Source organism: Somniosus microcephalus, chromosome 23 (genome assembly GCF_052327205.1).
Source record: "Somniosus microcephalus isolate GS21.2 chromosome 23, FLI_Smic_1.0, whole genome shotgun sequence".
Lineage (NCBI taxonomy): Eukaryota > Metazoa > Chordata > Chondrichthyes > Squaliformes > Somniosidae > Somniosus > Somniosus microcephalus.
In genome coordinates this window covers 32,642,877-32,659,882 of record NC_141009.1, presented here as the reverse complement: position 1 = coordinate 32,659,882, position 17,006 = coordinate 32,642,877, and positions in this window count along the sequence as shown.

Genomic DNA, 17,006 nt, shown 5'->3' with positions numbered 1-17,006 from the left:
AAGCTAATTATTTGTGGGACCTTGCTGTGTGCAAATTGGCTGCCGCATTTTCCACATTACATCAGTGACTACACTTCAAAAGTGCTTCATTGGTTGTAAAGCACTTTGGGACGTCTTGAGGTCGTGGTAGGTGCTATATAATGCAAGTTCTTTCTTCTCTTTAAATTTGGGTAGTTTGTGAGCTAGCACCTGTTTTAAAAAAAAAAAAGGCCATGAAAACAAATATGTTATAAAAACCCAAATGGTTCAGTGATGTCCTTCAGAGGAGGGATCCTGTCACCCCTAACAGAAACTTGTATGGGAATTGACCTGAGATACACTATTTCGGTGGTGTTTCATTTTCATAAAAGGTCATTTTAATTTTGCTTTGGTTTATTCTTTGGCCTCCTGCCTTCTGGAACTCGCTCCCTCCCCCTTACCACCTCCCTTCCTGTCTATACATTATTCCAGTCGCACACTATGTGGTTGAACAAGCTGCTCAGATGTCTGGGCTGGGCAATAATTGAGGCCTTTCCGGCATTGTCCACGTCCTGAGAGCAAGCAAAAAAAAATTCATCAAATTCCAGATTTAGGTGATATTCCAAGACTTGCTACAGGATAATAATAATTGATAAACCATAGAACAAATATAAATTGGATAGATCAGTGAATATTTCACATTAATTGATCTAATCCACACTAATTGAGTTTAGGTGCTATACATGCCTTTGTATTGTAATTATATTTTAGTCAAAATCTAAAAGAAAAAAAGATTTGTACTTCGGGATATTCTGCTGCAGTGGACCTGGCCCATTGAGAAATTTTGCACTTACACCCATTAAAGGTAATGGTCAGAAAATCAAGGACTGTGGCATTTCCTGATATGCATTCCCCATTGTAATGCTCTTCCAAATGTCTAAAAGTGTTGGGAAATTCCTTTACCTTTTCTAGAGCTGCTTTACAAACCACTGTGTACATATTACTGTGTGGAACTCACTACCACAGGGAGTAGCAGAGGCAAATAGTATAGATGCCCATTGTTCATTTTTATGTTAAAGTGCTCTGAAGCATCTTTTTGTACTTGAAGAGTATTATAAAAATGCAAGTCGTTGTTAGTTACCTTGTTTTGATTGGAGTCCTGTATTTGTAGATTTCATCCTCTGTAAGGCACAGTACTCACTGTATTAAAGGCATTTGTTAAGCATGTAACATACCATTCGCACAAGAGATTGCAGCTGTTTCTAAAGAGCTTTACTCTATTGATTTTGCTCTGTATCTATCTGAGTTAATCGATAAATAAATATTGGCTCTTCTGTCACCGGATCAACTTATCCTGTCTTAAATATCACATCTTCTGCTATGGTGGTTGTATAACAGTGCACTTGTATGGGAGTGGACACCGAGACGATGACTGAAGCTAGATGTTTCAGCTTCTGTTGTGAAGAGGCACGCTCCAGTGCATTATCAGTGAGTCGAAAAGGGTATTACATAGAGTTAAATAGTTACAGATACATTGGCCTAGAAATTGGGTAGAGCCCCGCTTGAGGCATTAGAACTGGCGCTGCGCAAAGTTTATAGCCAGACGAAACTTATCGCTGCCTGGCGAGATATTGGGTTGCATCACCCCCAAAGGGGATTGAGGCGCGAACTCAGACGTTGCACGGGGCTCCTAAGGTGCAAAAGTTCAGGCGCTACCCAATATCGGCGCGGACGGGCGCAGCGCAGGTGATCTCAATTACCGGAAACCACGAGACTTCCAGGTGCCGGCCGGCTCTTAAAGGGGTGGGTCAGTCAGCCTGAGCTGCCACACTCAACGCCCTGTAGGCCTCAGAATTGGCACTCGCCCTTCTCTGGCGCAAGAAACTTGGTCAGGATGGAGAAGGTGAGACAGAGAGCAGAGCGCTTCAGCACTGAGGCTCTGGACCAGTTGGTGTCTGCAGTTGAGCGCCGTCGAGATGTTCTGTATCCTGACAATGGCAAGAGGCCGAATCAAAAGGCTTACTGGCAATCTTGGAGGTAGGTTTCTCTGAGGGTCAACTCCAGCAGCATGGCGACCAGGACCCCTGTTCAGTGCAGGAAGAAATTCAACGACCTCACTCGGGGCGTTAGGGTGAGTGTTGGTTATGCAAACTTCTGATTCCCTCCATCTGCACCTGACTTCGAGCACCCTGTTGCCATGATGCCCCAATGGCCATCTGTCAGCAAGCACCCATGGCCCTTTCTGGGCACACACATGGACATTTCACTCAAGGCCACATGTAAGGGCTCTTGCACCATGGGGGGCATGCGATGATCTCTCAAGGCCTCATGTAAGGGCTCTTGCACCATGGGGGGCATGAGATGGTCTCTCAAGGCCTCATGTAAGGGCTCTTGCACCATGGGGGACATGAGATGATCTCTCAAGGCATCATGTTACAGAACTTCCCCTTCTTTCCCCTGCAGTCCAAGCTGGCGGCAAGGTGAAAGGACCAGACTCGAACCGATGGCGGGCCTCCACAAGTCGTCACTCTGACGGATCTCGAGGAGAGAGTGCACCAGATTCTTGGAGGACGTCTGGCTGGTCCTGTTACCACTGCAGCTGCCAACCCCATTTCCAACAGCGAGGGTAAGGCTCTCTCCTTTTTTAGCTGTTTCCTTCCACTTGGTCCCCCCGCCAGCATGCTTCCTCAGTGTGCAGCCATGTCAGAGCCTTGCCGCAATCTGGCATGCCTTTCCGCCAACCTGTCCTTTTGCTAAAGCCACTCTTCCACCTCCCTGCTTTCAGATGATGCATCACTAACTCGGGTTCAACGCCCTGAAGCTGCCAGTGCCAGTGCCTCCGGAGGCGAGGATCAGGAGGAAGCCGGACCATCCGTTCCAATCTCAGGGGAGCATACACATCTACAGACTGGGGATAGTAGTTCCCTGGAGGGGAGGGGGGGTGCTCTGAGGATCAGCCAGTTGCCGGAACAAGCGGCATGCAGCAACGCAAGGGGGGTAGGCAAGTTTGGCCACCGTCTCCCCGGAGGGCAAGGCAGGTAGTGATGACTGCTGCACAGAGTGCAGAGGAGGTGCGTCGCCTGGCTGAAATGAGCACCCAGGCCCGGCTCAGGCACACTGAGCTGATGGCTGCAGTGGGGAGGATGCCTCAGTCAATAGATACACTGGCAAAGAGTGTGTTGGACTTCGGGGCAACAATGGAGAGGACTCTCCAGGTCTTCGATGCAACAATGGACAGGACTCTCGAGGGCTTCGAGGCCGCTATGGAAAGGACTGTTCAGGGCTTCGGACAATCCCTGGAAAGGTCTGTCCAGGGCTTGTCCGAGGCAGTGGAGCGGTCGGCACCGGCCTTGTCCGAAGCAATGGAAAGAACTGTCCAGGGCTTCTCCGAAGCACTGGCGCCTGGCTCACAGGTCTTCACTGCTGCCACGCAGTCACTTGCCGGCCTCGTCCACACCCAGATTGAGGCAACGTGAACTCTCACTGCAGCCACCCTATCTGCATCAGCTAGGATCACCCTGGGCCCTTCCAGTCCCATACAAGGCCAGGAATCAGTGGAGCATGCGATTGTGGTGGATGAGCCGAGCCGGTCCCCTCAGAGAGCCAGTGTCATCCGACCATAGTACATGTGTCCTCTCTCGGCAGGTACCATTCCACATGCCAGCGCTGGTACATCTGCAGTGCAGCTGCCACCACCTGCAGGGCACACTGCTTCCAGCCATGCTCAGATCAAGCATCCTGCATCCGCACCCTCCAAGCCCAGAGGTCGGCCAGGCCGTTCCTCAGGGGCTTCTGCGCTTCCACACAGTCAGCAGGCGTCCCCCAGCCTTCACCCCGCCACTGGGGTTCAATTACGTAGGAGCAGCAGGGAGGGAAGGGGCCGTCCGCAAAAGAGAAGTCCGTTCTCCATCAAGGGGCCAGCAGTTGAGAGAAGTGCTGAGACGTTTCCTTGGCCAAATTCAAGGACACCCTCACCTGTTGTAATTGTTGGAAATGGTTTGTTTAGTTTTGCGGCTTTGCCGAAGAGTTAACTGTTATTTTGTTAGTTATGGTTTCTGTTGACATGACATTGTTTTGCTGTAATGAAAGACTTTTGTGACAATAAAGAGAAGTTTTAATGTGCTATGGTGCACGTGACTAATTACAGTGATGCTGGCCTTCAGAGGCTTTCAAACATCCAAAGTGCGCAGGAGTGAAGACACTCATCATTCCGCCAGAGGGGCCTCGAAATGAGTCCTCATGAGCCTCTGACGGATGGCCCTTCCACTTTCAGGAGCCCTTCCATCTTCCTCCTCCTCCTCCTCCGCCTGCTCTTCCTCCTCATCCTCCTCCTCCTCCTCCGCCTGCTCTGCTGGTCGTTGAGGGACAGCTGGAATTGGCTGGGTGCGTCGAATCGCCAAGTTGTGGAGCATGCAGCAGACGACGCCGATGTGACCCACTTGCTCCGGCAAGTACTGCAGGGCTCCCCCCGAAAGGTCAAGACATCGGAAATGCTTTTTGAGCACACCAATAGTGTGCTCTACAATGTTCATGGTCGCCTGATGGCTGCTGTTGAACAGCTCTTCTGCTGGGGTGGCGGACACACGGAGTGGTGTCATCAGCCATGGGCAGAGAGGATAGCCCTTGTCCCCAATAAGCCAGCCTCGTGGTCGAGCCGGCCCCTCAAAAAGGTCACAAACTGAGGTCTACCGCAGGATAAAGGCATCGTGGCTGCTCCCTGGGAATTGGGCGTTGACTGCCATGATTTGGCGGTGGTCATAGACCAGCTGCACGTTGAGGGAGTGGAACCCCTTGCGGCTGCGGAAGTCCTCAGGATTCTGGAATGGCGCCCTCAAAGCCACGTGTGTACAGTCAATCACCCCCTGCACCATGGGGAAGTCCGCAATAGCAGCGAAGCCCTGCATGCGCTCCGTCTGCTTCTCCAGGGTCAGAGGGAAGGTGATGAATTGACGCCTTCGCCTATAAAGGGCAGCTATAACTTGCCGGATGCAACAGTGGACTGCAACCTGAGAGATATTCGCAATGTCCCCAATGGCTGACTGAAAGGATCCGTTGCCATAAAAATTGAGGGCAACAGTCAGTTTAACGGCCACCGACCGAGAGGTCCTGCACCGTAGACGCGGCTGCAGATCCTCAGCAAGCAGGTGGCACAGCTCAGTAACAACGTCCCTCCCGATTCGGAGCCTTCACACACACTGCTCCTCCGACATGTCAAGGTATGACACCTGCTGCCTAAAGACCCTCGCAGCATACCTTCGGATTGGCCGACCTCCATTGCCCCTCCTCCTTCTGGCCAATCCCGGCCCTCTCTCCCGCCGTCTCTCTGCCCCTTCATAGTGTTCGGCCATGAGGCCGTCGCCCTCCAAAGCATCTCCCATTCCGATGCCAGTTGGTCAAAAGGCTCTTGGGTCTAGTGCTCCAACTGCTCCAGACAGGTTTGAAGGTCCCAAGTACTCTAATGCTAAATTCCAAAAACTCTGCTCCACAGTAGCTCACCAACTCTCTCCACCAACGATCGCAATGAACAGGCCAAGTGGCTGAAGCTTCTATACTAGAGCTGTCCCCTTTAAATAGTGCCCCCCGACTCCGAGAAGGGCCTGCTAACGCTCCTTCGAACTGTCACTAATAGCGCTAGGCGTAAAGGCTCCGGGCGCCACCCAATATCCGCTCAGGTGCCCCTAAAAGGCGTTGCACACTGAAATGACGTCATGATCTGCTTGCGCTCGCGGGCGCGCGCAAACACTTAGCGCAGACGTTAAATGTATAGTCAATATGGGAGTTGTCGCTATCTTCATTGCGCCCGCCCCAACATTGGGTAACGCCCCAATTCTCGGTCTCTTTAGGCACTAACCGCTGGCACAAACAACCGAATTTCTAGGCCATAGGGTCTACAGTACAGAAACAGGCCATTCAGTCCAACTCGTCTATGCCGGCATTTATGCTCCACACAAGCCTCCTCCCATCCCTCTTCATCTAACCCTATCAGCATATTCTTCTATCCCTTTCTTGTTAAGTCTGTGTGTTATAGTGAGAATTACTACACAGACCACAAGAGTAAATTCAACAGGTCTTTACTGGTTGGAGGTCGGACTATCCAAAGATGTGCGGGTTAGGTTGATTGGCTATGATAAATTGACCCTTAGTGTTGGGATTAAATACGTGGGGTTACAGGGATAGGGTGGGATATGTGTTGGTGTAGGGGTTACGGGGATTGGGTGGGATATGTGTCGGTGCAGGCTCGATGGGCCGAAATGGCCTCTATCTGCACTGTGGGGTTTCTGTGTGATATTTCTGTGTGATATACTGAATACAATATTATTACACTGTGCTTATATACCGGTGTGGTCACCACCGGTATTACGTATACAGCAGCCAAAGAAAGTAGTACCTTTCTTAAGGTGGACCAGGCTTAAGTTCTCTTAAGGTGGAACAGGTTACATACACTACAATCCTCCCTTTTTAGCTTAACAGTCATATCCCCAAATAAACATAACATATATACATATATAACTTCAGGTATAACAGTTCAAAGGTTCAGTCTCTCGGGAGGCTTTCTGATTCGGCTTGGATAACGCCTTTCAGTGGTCTCTGATTCTTGTTGTTGAGGTGCCTCCTCTAGTTGGTTGCCAATGTATTGGGTGTCATCATCATCAAATACATTCTCGGCCGAGGTAGATGCTTCAGGTTCATGAACGTCTTCCACAGCTGTCTCTGTCACAACCATGGGTTCGACCCTTGCTCTCGACTCTACCAGTTGATCCGCATGACGCCTTATCACATTATGACCAATATCTACGGTGTACATCAGAGGTCCTTGTCTGGCCCGGATTGTTCCGGACTGCCATTTGTCGTTTCCATAGCCCCTTGCCATCACTGGTTGTCCTACGTCGGAAGTTCGAGTGGTCTTGCTGTTAATATGCCGAAACTGTTTGTTTTCCACTTCCCTCCGCACATTTGATTTTAACAAATCCAACTTGGACCGCAACCTCCTGTTATAAAACATCATAGCAGGACTTTGGTTAGTCACGGCATGATCGGCGTTTCTATATGACATCAGGAACTTATCGACCTTGTGTTGCAGCGGAATCTGATCATCATTCATGGCCTTAATAGCCTTTTTGAATGTCTGGACAAATCTTTCAGCCAACCCGTTTGTCGCCGGATGATATGGGGCAGAGGTATAATGTTTAACTCCATTCTTCTTTAAGAATTGTTGGAATTCTTCTGATACAAACTGTGGTCCGTTGTCCGAACAGATCTGTTCTGGCAATCCGTTCCTTGCGAATATTGTTCTTAACACCGCAATTGTCTTTTCTGAAGTAGTGGTATTCATCTTGATGACTTCTGGCCATTTGGAATGTGCGTCCACCGCGATTAGGAACATGGAGTCCATGAATGGACCAGCAAAGTCAATGTGTACGCGTTGCCATGGGGCTGAAGGCCATTCCCATGGGTGTAGCGGTGCTATCGGAGGCGCATTTTGCACTTTTTGACACCCAGCGCAGCTTTTCGTTAACTCCTCAATCTGTTGGTCAATACCCGGCCACCATACGTAAGCCCTAGCAAGACTTTTCATTTTAACTCCCCCCCCCCCCCCCCCCCCCCCCCAGATGACCTTCATGTAGTTCTTTTAAAACTCTTTCCCTTAACTTGGGAGGAATAATCACTCTTGTCCCGTACATCAAAGTACCATGGCAGACGGACAGCTGGTCTCGCCTTGCCGAGAATGCCGGTAACAGAGGATCACCCCGTGTTGGCCATCCTTTCACTGTCCCCTCGTAGACTCTGGACAGTGTCGGGTCGTTCCTGGTTTCTCTTTCAATACTTGCGTTGGTGACCGGTAAACACTCGATAATGGTCGAATGAAATAACTCAACAGGGTCAACTTCCGTCGTGTCTTCATCTTCAGGTAGTGGCAGGCGCGACAGGCCATCAGCATTGCCATGCTGTTTCGTACCTTAGAATTCAATCTGATATTGATGTGCCCCTAAGAAAAGAGACCATCTCTGGAGACGCTGTGCTGTCATCACCGAAACACCCTACTTAGGGTTAAAAATGGACACCAACGGTTGATGGTCCGTCAGAAGTGTGAATTTTTGGCCCTGTAGGTAATGATTAAACTTCTTCACTCCCCATACAAGACTAAGGGCCTCCCTATCGATCTGCGCATAGTTGCGCTCAGCGGAGGTCAATGATCTGGATGCAAACGCGACTGGCCTTTCCGTGCCATTTGGCAATTTATGTGAGAGTACTGCCCCAATACCATATGGAGAAGCATCACAAGCCAACCGAATAGGCAGTGTCGGGTTGAAGTGAGCCAACACTTCCTCTGAGGTGATCAATTCTTTGCTTTTGCGAAATGCCTTCTTACAGTTTTCGCCCCAGTCCCATGGTACCCCTTTCTGTAAAAGAGCGTTCAATGGATGCAGCACCGTGGATAGATTTGGCAGAAATTTATGGTAGTAGTTAATTAATCCTAGAAACGACCTCAACTGAGAGACATTCTCCGGAGCGGGAGCCTTTACAACTGCCGCTATCTTGTCAGGAGACTTATGAAGCCCCTCTCGGTCAATGACATGACCACAGTACGAGATCCGCTTCTGGAAGAACTCACACTTCTGCCGATTTACCCTAAGTCCATACTCTTTCAGTCTGTTGAGCACCAGTTCCAAGTTAGCGAGATGCTGTTCATCACCATCACCTGTGATCAGAATGTCGTCCAGGTAACACTGTGTGCCTGGAATTCCCTGTAATACCTGCTCCATGGCCCTCTGCCAAATTGCTGGAGCCAATGCCACACCAAAAACCAGCCTATTGTACCGGTACAACCCTCAATGCGTGTTGATCGTGAGGTATTGGCGTGACTCTTCTTCAACCTCCACCTGCAAGTACGCCTGCGCCAGGTCTATCTTGGTGAAGTGTTTCCCGCCAGGCAGTGAAGCGAAAATATCCTCAATCCGTGGAAGCGGATACTGCACCGTGTGAAGCACCGGATTAACGGTGATCTTGAAATCTCCACAGATGCGAACCTTCCCTGGATCTCCTGGCTTATTGTTCGCAGGACGTTTCATAACGGGAACAATGGGCGTAGCCCACTCACTCCAATCTACTTTAGACAGTACCCCTGAACGTTCTAGTGCTTCCAGCTCCGCTTCAGCTGCAGGTCGTATTGCATAGGGTACCGGTCTGGCTTTAAAAAATTTTGGTTGTGCATGTTCATCAATCTTGATGTTTGCTGTAATTCCTCTCAGTGTTCCCAGTCCCAGCTGGAACACCTCTTTAGCCTCATCCAATATTCTGGACAATCATTTAGGTTTGACAGCTGTTTCCCCGGAATCTACCGTTAGTGCTTTCAAGGAGTGCCAGTCCATATTCATTTTCCTAATCCACTCCCGTCCTAGTAGTGGTGGACCTCCTTCAGGTAGCACATATAAGTCCATTACTTGGCTTCCTTCGCCCTTGTGGACCACTTCTACCTCTATTTTTCCGATGGGGTACACTCTTTGCCCCGTGTACGTTTTCAATATAATCTCCGTATCCTGTAAGGGAATATGTTGGAATAACCTTCTGTAATCTTTCTTATTCATGACCGTCAATGCCGATCCACTGTCCAATTCCATTTTTACTTGGACTCCTGCTATCTGAAGAGTGATCCAAATTGTCTGGAGGTCTGTATCCTTACCAACGTTGTGTATTCTTAAGCTACTGCTAGCGTCTGAATCTGACTTCTGTTCAGTCAAACTGTTCTTTGTCACCTTGTGTACCTTTGCATATTTTACTTGCGGTGACTTTTTATTGCTGGTCTTCTTTCCTGACCGGCATACTTTAGCTATGTGGCCAAACCTGCCACACGTTCTGCATTCTTGGTTTTTAAACCAACACTGGTTCTGATCGTGCGTTGTCTTTCCACAACGATAACATTTGACAGAACTCAAACCCAATTTGTTTGTACAGAGTTCCGGTGGCCGTAGCTGCATTACTGCCGTGCCTCTCGCTGCGGCCTCGTGTGCTGCTGCCATAGTGACCGCCTTCTCGAGAGACAGCTCATTCTCCTCGAGCAGTCGCCTTTGTGTATCCTGTTTAAATAAACCACACACAAATCTATCTCGAAGTGCCTCTGTCAGTCCCGTTCCAAACTGACAATATTTTGCTAGCTTACGTAATTCCATCAAATATTCAGCATTGCTTTCATTTTGCCGCTGTCTTCTATCGTAAAATTTAAATCGTTCCGCTAGCATCAGTGGCGTGGGGCTAAGATGATTTTTTAGGACAGTAACAATCTGTTCGAATGTCTTATCCGCCGGTTCATCTGGTGATAACAGGTGTTTCAATTGCCCGTATGTCTTCGCACCCATTAAGTTTAGTAATGTTAGTGCTTTATCTGTCTCAGGAATTTTATTTGCCTTACAATAGTTTTGTATGCGTTCTACATACATAGCCCAGTCTTCTATATCACTGTCGAAGGCATTAATGTTCCCATGTTTAGGCATCGTAGCAATTTATCGTATTTTTAATGTTATCTAAGATGGCGGCTTCCCGCTCTTGCCGTCGTCCTCCGCCCACAAAATGGCGGTTTTCCCGCGCTTGGCGGTCTTCACCCGTCCCCCAACGCTATCTACGCTTCACCGCGGCTCTCGCGCCTTCAGCCCGAATGCGGCCCTTATCTCCGGTCGCGATCGATGTCCCGCGCTGCGCCTCTCGCTCGAAAGCGGCCCGGCCCTTATCTCTGGTCGCGATCGACCTCACCGCCCTTATTCCTCCGTCTTCCCAGCCCCGTCTGTACAGCCAACGCGGTTGACTTTCTGTCGCGTCGCTGCCCGGCTTACCCACCACGAGGTAGTAGAAGAAGCTGACAGTCGCTGATGGAGGCTTCGAGGTCAGGATGTCTTCTGCACTCCGGTTGCTCGATGCCTGCCGCTCGACGTGTCTTCCCGTAGGTGATGAGGGTGGAAACCTCTCTTCGACGTCCTGCCTGTGGACGAAGTCGCCATGGAAATTACTGCAGCAGGGTAAGAATCGGACTCGTCGCCACTGTTAAGTCTGTGTGTTATAGTGAGAATTACTACACAGACCACAAGAGTAAATTCAACAGGTCTTTACTGGTTGGAGGTCGGACTATACTGAATACAATATTATTACACTGCGCTTATATACTGGTGTGGTCACCACCGGTATTACGTATACAGCAGCCAAAGAAAGTAGTACCTTTCTTAAGGTGGACCAGGCTTAAGTTCTCTTAAGGTGGAATAGGTTACATACACCACATTTCTCCCTCCTGTACTTCCCCTTAAATGCATCTATGCTATTTGTCTCAACTACTCCTTGTGGTAGCGAGTTCCACATTCTTGCCACTCTTTGGGTAAAGAACCAATATTCCCAATAGCTAAAGTGAAAACAGAAAGAAAAGCAAACAAGATATAAAATGATAAGATGATCTTCGAATTGGATGAAAACCTACTGCTAATTAGCAAGTAGCATGTGAAAACTTTTCCCAAGCTAAATGGAAACAAAATGTGCTAAAAGCAGCCAAGGATAGATCAGAAAGGGGAGCTGAGAAATTTAAAAGAATAAATATCAATACTTTCTGTGGTTTCTGTGTATATATGGTTGAGCCACCTACAGTCAGACCTGCACATAAAAACAGTACAATAACTGAATGAGTAAATGCACTGAGTGGGGTGGGCTTGAGCCAGGAAAGTCCCACCTTTGAACACTGGTCTGTGCTGAGTCAGCTGATCATTGCCAAGGTGGCAGTGGAGAGGCTTGAGTTGGCTGAGGTCCCCAGCTGACTAGTCAATGCTCCTGATTGCTACCACATGACTCCTGCTTGTGCACGTCAGGTGAGTGCAGGGTTGAACTGAGCCATGAGGTCCCTATGGTAGAATAACGTTTCAAAAATTGTTACATAGCTAAGCTCACTTATTAGGCAGTCCACACTAAAAATGAGTTCTCAGGTGACTGATGAGTCCAATGCGGGACCTACAGTCTCTGTCACAGGTGGGGCAGACAGTGTTTGAAGGGACGGGTGGGTGGGGTGCTTGGGTTGACGTGTGCTCTTTGCACTGTTTGCGCTTGGCTTCCGCTTGCTCCCGGCGAAGAGACTCGAGGTGTTCGGCGCCTTCCCGGATGCCTCTCCTCCACTTTGTGCGGTCTTGGGCCAGGGATTCCCAGATGTCGGTGGGGACATTGCACTTTTTCAAGGAGGCTTTGAGGGTGTCCTTGAAGCATTTCCTCTGCCCACCTGGGGCTCTCTTGCCGTGTCGGAGCTCCGAGTAGAGCGCTTGTTTTGGGAGTCTCTTATCTGGCATGCGGAGGATGTGACCCGTCCACCGGAGCTGATCGAGCGTGGTCAAAGCTTCGATGCTGGGGATGTTGGCCTGAGCGAGAACACTGACGTTGGTGCACCTACCCTGCCAATGGATTTGCAGGATCTTGCGGAGGCAGCGTTGATGGTACCTCTCCAGTTCTTTGAGGTGCCTCACAGATGAATAATGGCTGCCAGGATAGGGAAGAAGAAAACTGTAGAATCAAACCTTACTAAGAGGGAAAATTAGTTCCAAACCTTATAAGCCCATACAAATGAGCGAATAAACTGATATATACTTGTAGCAAACAAAGTGCTTGATAGCACAGGGAAGACATCAACAAACAAACTTCTTGTGTACATTCATCGAGATTGTCTGAATGTCACATTAGTCCAGATTGCCCTGTTACCAAATGTAAAATACTTGAGTTGTTAAGTATTTGTTAATACATAGCTACCACATTTGGTCAAAAAGCTCAAGCCAATTCTGCATGTTATACGGAACATTCCAGAAGAGAGGATGAATCCAAGGCACAAAGTAAAAACTGGGGTTTTCCATTGCTGGAGGGTAACTCTTTTTATTACGATTAAGTCTTGGCCAGTAACTTCCAAGATCTTTCTAGAACCTCCAGGCAATAAATATCTCCTAAAATATAAGCTCGTTGTTAGTGAGGGTTTTTTTTTTGTATCTTTGGCATTTTCTTTAAGATCTTTTCCCAAAGGGTTGAAAAATGGAACACTCTCCAAACATATAAACAGAAAGAACCATTGGAATTGGAATGTGACCAACAATTTTTGTTTTGGCCCATTGTGTTTGATATAACTTGGTTGGAGTCAAATATCCCCTGTGAAGTACCTTCAGTGAAATGGTCTCATTTGTATCTTCATACAGCATTCATTGTCTACCACAAGTGCCTCTTGCATTCCCCTTTACGTTTCTTCACTTTTCTAGAATGTTCCTACACGTTGTTTGTTGATGTCTTTCCCGTGCTATCGAGCACTTTGTTTACCACAAGTATATATCAGTTTATTCGCTCATTTGTATGGGCTTATAAGGTTTAGGTTGTTTTATTATTTTCCCTGTAGGGTAAGGCACAAGGAGGGGACGTCTGCCTTTGGGATTATTTTAGCCTTTTACTTCACATACTTTTTTTTTTACATCGCAACCCTTAGGTTTTTATGATAAGAAACAGACAACCATGCCATGCCTTAGATTTTCATAATTGCCAACAGTGGGAAGACATTCATTTCTCAACTATAACTATCACGTGAGCACCAAAAGTAAATCAAAAAACTAAAAATATAAATCGAGACTGACACACTAAATCAATAATTTACTTTTGAACTTGGCCAGGCATTCTACAGAAGAGCCAAGAATCTTAGAATTGACTTCTTACCTCCTTAACGGTTTATTTTCTGAAAATCGTGGCTATGAAATAAGGCCGCACTAAATCTAGTAACCATATGTGGTCATGAGCTGCATCCTGTTAGCTGTAGAATTTTTATGGTTAGCCGTAAAATGGCCCAGGCAGTCATGTATCATTCAGTTATGCGGTCTATCAGACATATCATTATAACATGTTATGACACTGGCTTTAAATGAGCATCTATGAAAGTACACATTTGTCACTCACAGTTTTAGTGCCATTTTGTCCAATAAGGAACATAATGTCTGTAATCTTGTTTCTTCTGCCTTTGCTGCAACATCTGTGCTTTGCTGGTTTCTCATTATCTTGTGAAATGGCTTCTAAGAATGTCAAAAAGCAGGGCCTCCTTCACCACAATATTGGTGTTTTAAAACAACTTGTACGTCCTCCACCTGTGTGGTTACCTGCCCACTGAGCTATAATGCGCTCCTGTATGTGACCTGGTCTCTCATTATGTATTAGTAAGCTCATGAAGTCAAGTCATCATGGAGAAATCTTTTAGCCGGCTACGAATGAGAATGTTGAACAACCGGAGGGCAGAGATTTAAGATAATTGGCAAAAAGTCCGCGGGTGGGGGGTTTGTGCGAAATGAGAAGTTTTTTTATGCAGCGAGTTGTTATGATCGGGAATGCACTACCTGAAAGGGTGGTGGAAGCGGATTCAATTGTTATTTTCAAAAGGGAATAGGATAAATAGAATATTGGATAAAAGGAATCATTTGCAGGGCTGCGGGGAACGAGCAGGGGTGTGGGACTAATTGGATCGCTCTTTCAAAGAGCCGGCACAGGCACGATGGGCCGAATGGTGTCCTTCTGTGCTGTATGAATCTATAACATCAATAACTTACATTTGTGCAGCATTCCTAAAGTGCAGGAAGACACGTAAGGGCACTGGGGATCGTGCACATTCACTTCAGCACGGATAAATGAATGGTTAGGAAGGAAAGCTTTCATGTTTGTGCATCAAATCTAAGCGAAGACAACATAACTCCATTTACTAACTTCAGGAACCAAGACATCGAGCCATTGGCACTTTGTAAAATGTTAATGTGGCCAGAATAGTAAGAAAATGAAAATGAGGATCTGCAAAGTTTGGAAATTGTATCCATATCTAACTTTGTTTCCTTTTTGTGCTGCTGTCAATCACTCTTCCAGTTCATTTATGTTTTGTTAAGCAATATATCTAATATAGCTTTTGATGAACCATTTATCAGAAATAATTTTGATCATCAGCGGATTAAGAATTTCACACAGGAAGGATTCTTGGAGATACCAATGCTACACATTTTCACGCTGTTTGCGCTTTTCAATTTGGATGAATTGAGCTTAGTCGATGTTATTATAATCATCATACATTACCGTCACTAGCAGCAGCTGAACAGGCTACAGTATTCAATTTTAATTTTCCTATAGCTATTAAGCCGTATGTCAATAGTAATGATAACAGTTTAGTTCTCTCGAATGTCCTACAATGTGCTTTTGTTGCTTCTGGTAATAGGATAAATCTATGCTCCCACCAATGGGAAAGGGGTGGAAATCAAATTAAAGAACAACTAGGACTAAGACTTTACAGAAATATGGCTGAGCGATTTGGGTTTCATTGGATGGTTAATTGTGCTTTCCAAATGCTGAGGAGGAAGATTTTTACTTTCTTGTGTCTACTGGTTGGCTGATTCTTGCTCATTTTGACTCTGTCAGATGTAGAGGAGCACAGAGATCTCAAAGCCTTGTAGGGCTGGAGGAGGCTACAGAGAAAGGGAGGGGCGAGGCCCTGGAGGGATTTGAAAACAAGGATGAGAATTTTAAAATTGAGGCATTGCCTGACCGGGAGCCAATGTAGGTCAGCAAGCACAGGGGTGACTGGTGAACGGGACTTGGTGTGAGTTTGGATACAGGCTGCAGAGTTTTGGATGAGCTGGAGAGGAACTTGCAGTGGGAGGGGGAGGAGCCAGTGGTCGTGGTCCATGTAGGTACCAATGACATAGGTAGAGCTAGGAAAGAGGTTCTGCTGAGAGAGTATGAGTAGCTAGGGGCTAAATTAAAAAGCAGAACCTCAAGGGTAATAAGGTCTGCATTGTTACCTGAGCCACTAGCTAATTGGCATAGGGTAAATAAAATTAGAGAGATGAATGCGTGGCTCAAAGACTAGTGTGGAAGAAATGGGTTTCAATTCCTGGGGCACTGGCACCAGTACTGGGGAAAGTCGGATCTGTATCGTTGGGACGGTCTTCACCTGAACCATGCTGGGACCAGTGTTCTGGTGAGTCATATAACTAGGACAGTAGAGAGGGCTTTAAACTAAATAGTGGAGGCAAGGAATCAAATTTGGGAAGATGTGGTAAATCAAAGAGTAGAGACAAGGGTATTAATATGGGAAATGATAAACAGACCGTGACAGGAAGGGATAGAGTACAATTCTAAGAGTAAATCAACAGATAAGGCTAGAGGTTACAAAAATAATAAAAGGACAAAACTAAAGGCTCTGCATCTGAATGCACATAGCACTCGAAACAAAACAGATGAACTGAGTGAAAATAGAAATAAATAAGTACGATCTGATAGCCATTACAGAAACATGGCTGCAGGATGATGGATTGGGACTTGAATATTGAAGGGTACATGACATTTAGGAAGGACAGGAAGCTAGGAAAAGGTAGATGGGCAAAGGTAGCCTAGATGAAGAGTTCATCGAATGTTTTCGGGATAGTTTCTTAGAACAGCACGTTCTGGAGCCAACCAGAGAGCAGGCTATACTAGACCTGGTATTGTGCAACGAGATAGGATTAATTAAAGACCTCGTAGTGAAGGCACCCCTAGATAGCAGCAATCATAATATGATTAAATTTTACATTCAGTTTGAGGGAGAGAAGAGTGGGTCCAAGACTAGTATTTTAAACTTAAATAAGGGCAATTATGAGGGCATGAAAGCAGAGCTAGCTAAAGTGAACTGACAAATTAGGTTAAGGGATAGGTCAATAGCGTTGCAGTGGCAGACATTTAAGGGGATATTTCAGAATATACAGAATATATACATTCCAACGAGAGAGAAAAATTCCAAGGGGAGGACCCACCATCCGTGGTTAACTAAAAAAGTTAAAGATGGTATCAAACTTAAAGAAAAAGCATATAATTGCGCAAAGATGGGTGGCAGGTCAGAAGATTGGACAGAATATAAAAAACAGCAAAGAATGACTAAAAGATTAATAAGGAGAGAAAAATTAGAGTATGAGAGAAAGCTAGCTAGAAATATAAAAACAGATAGTAAGAGTTTCTATAGATATTTAAAAAAGAAAAGTTAACAAAGTGAGTGTTGGTCC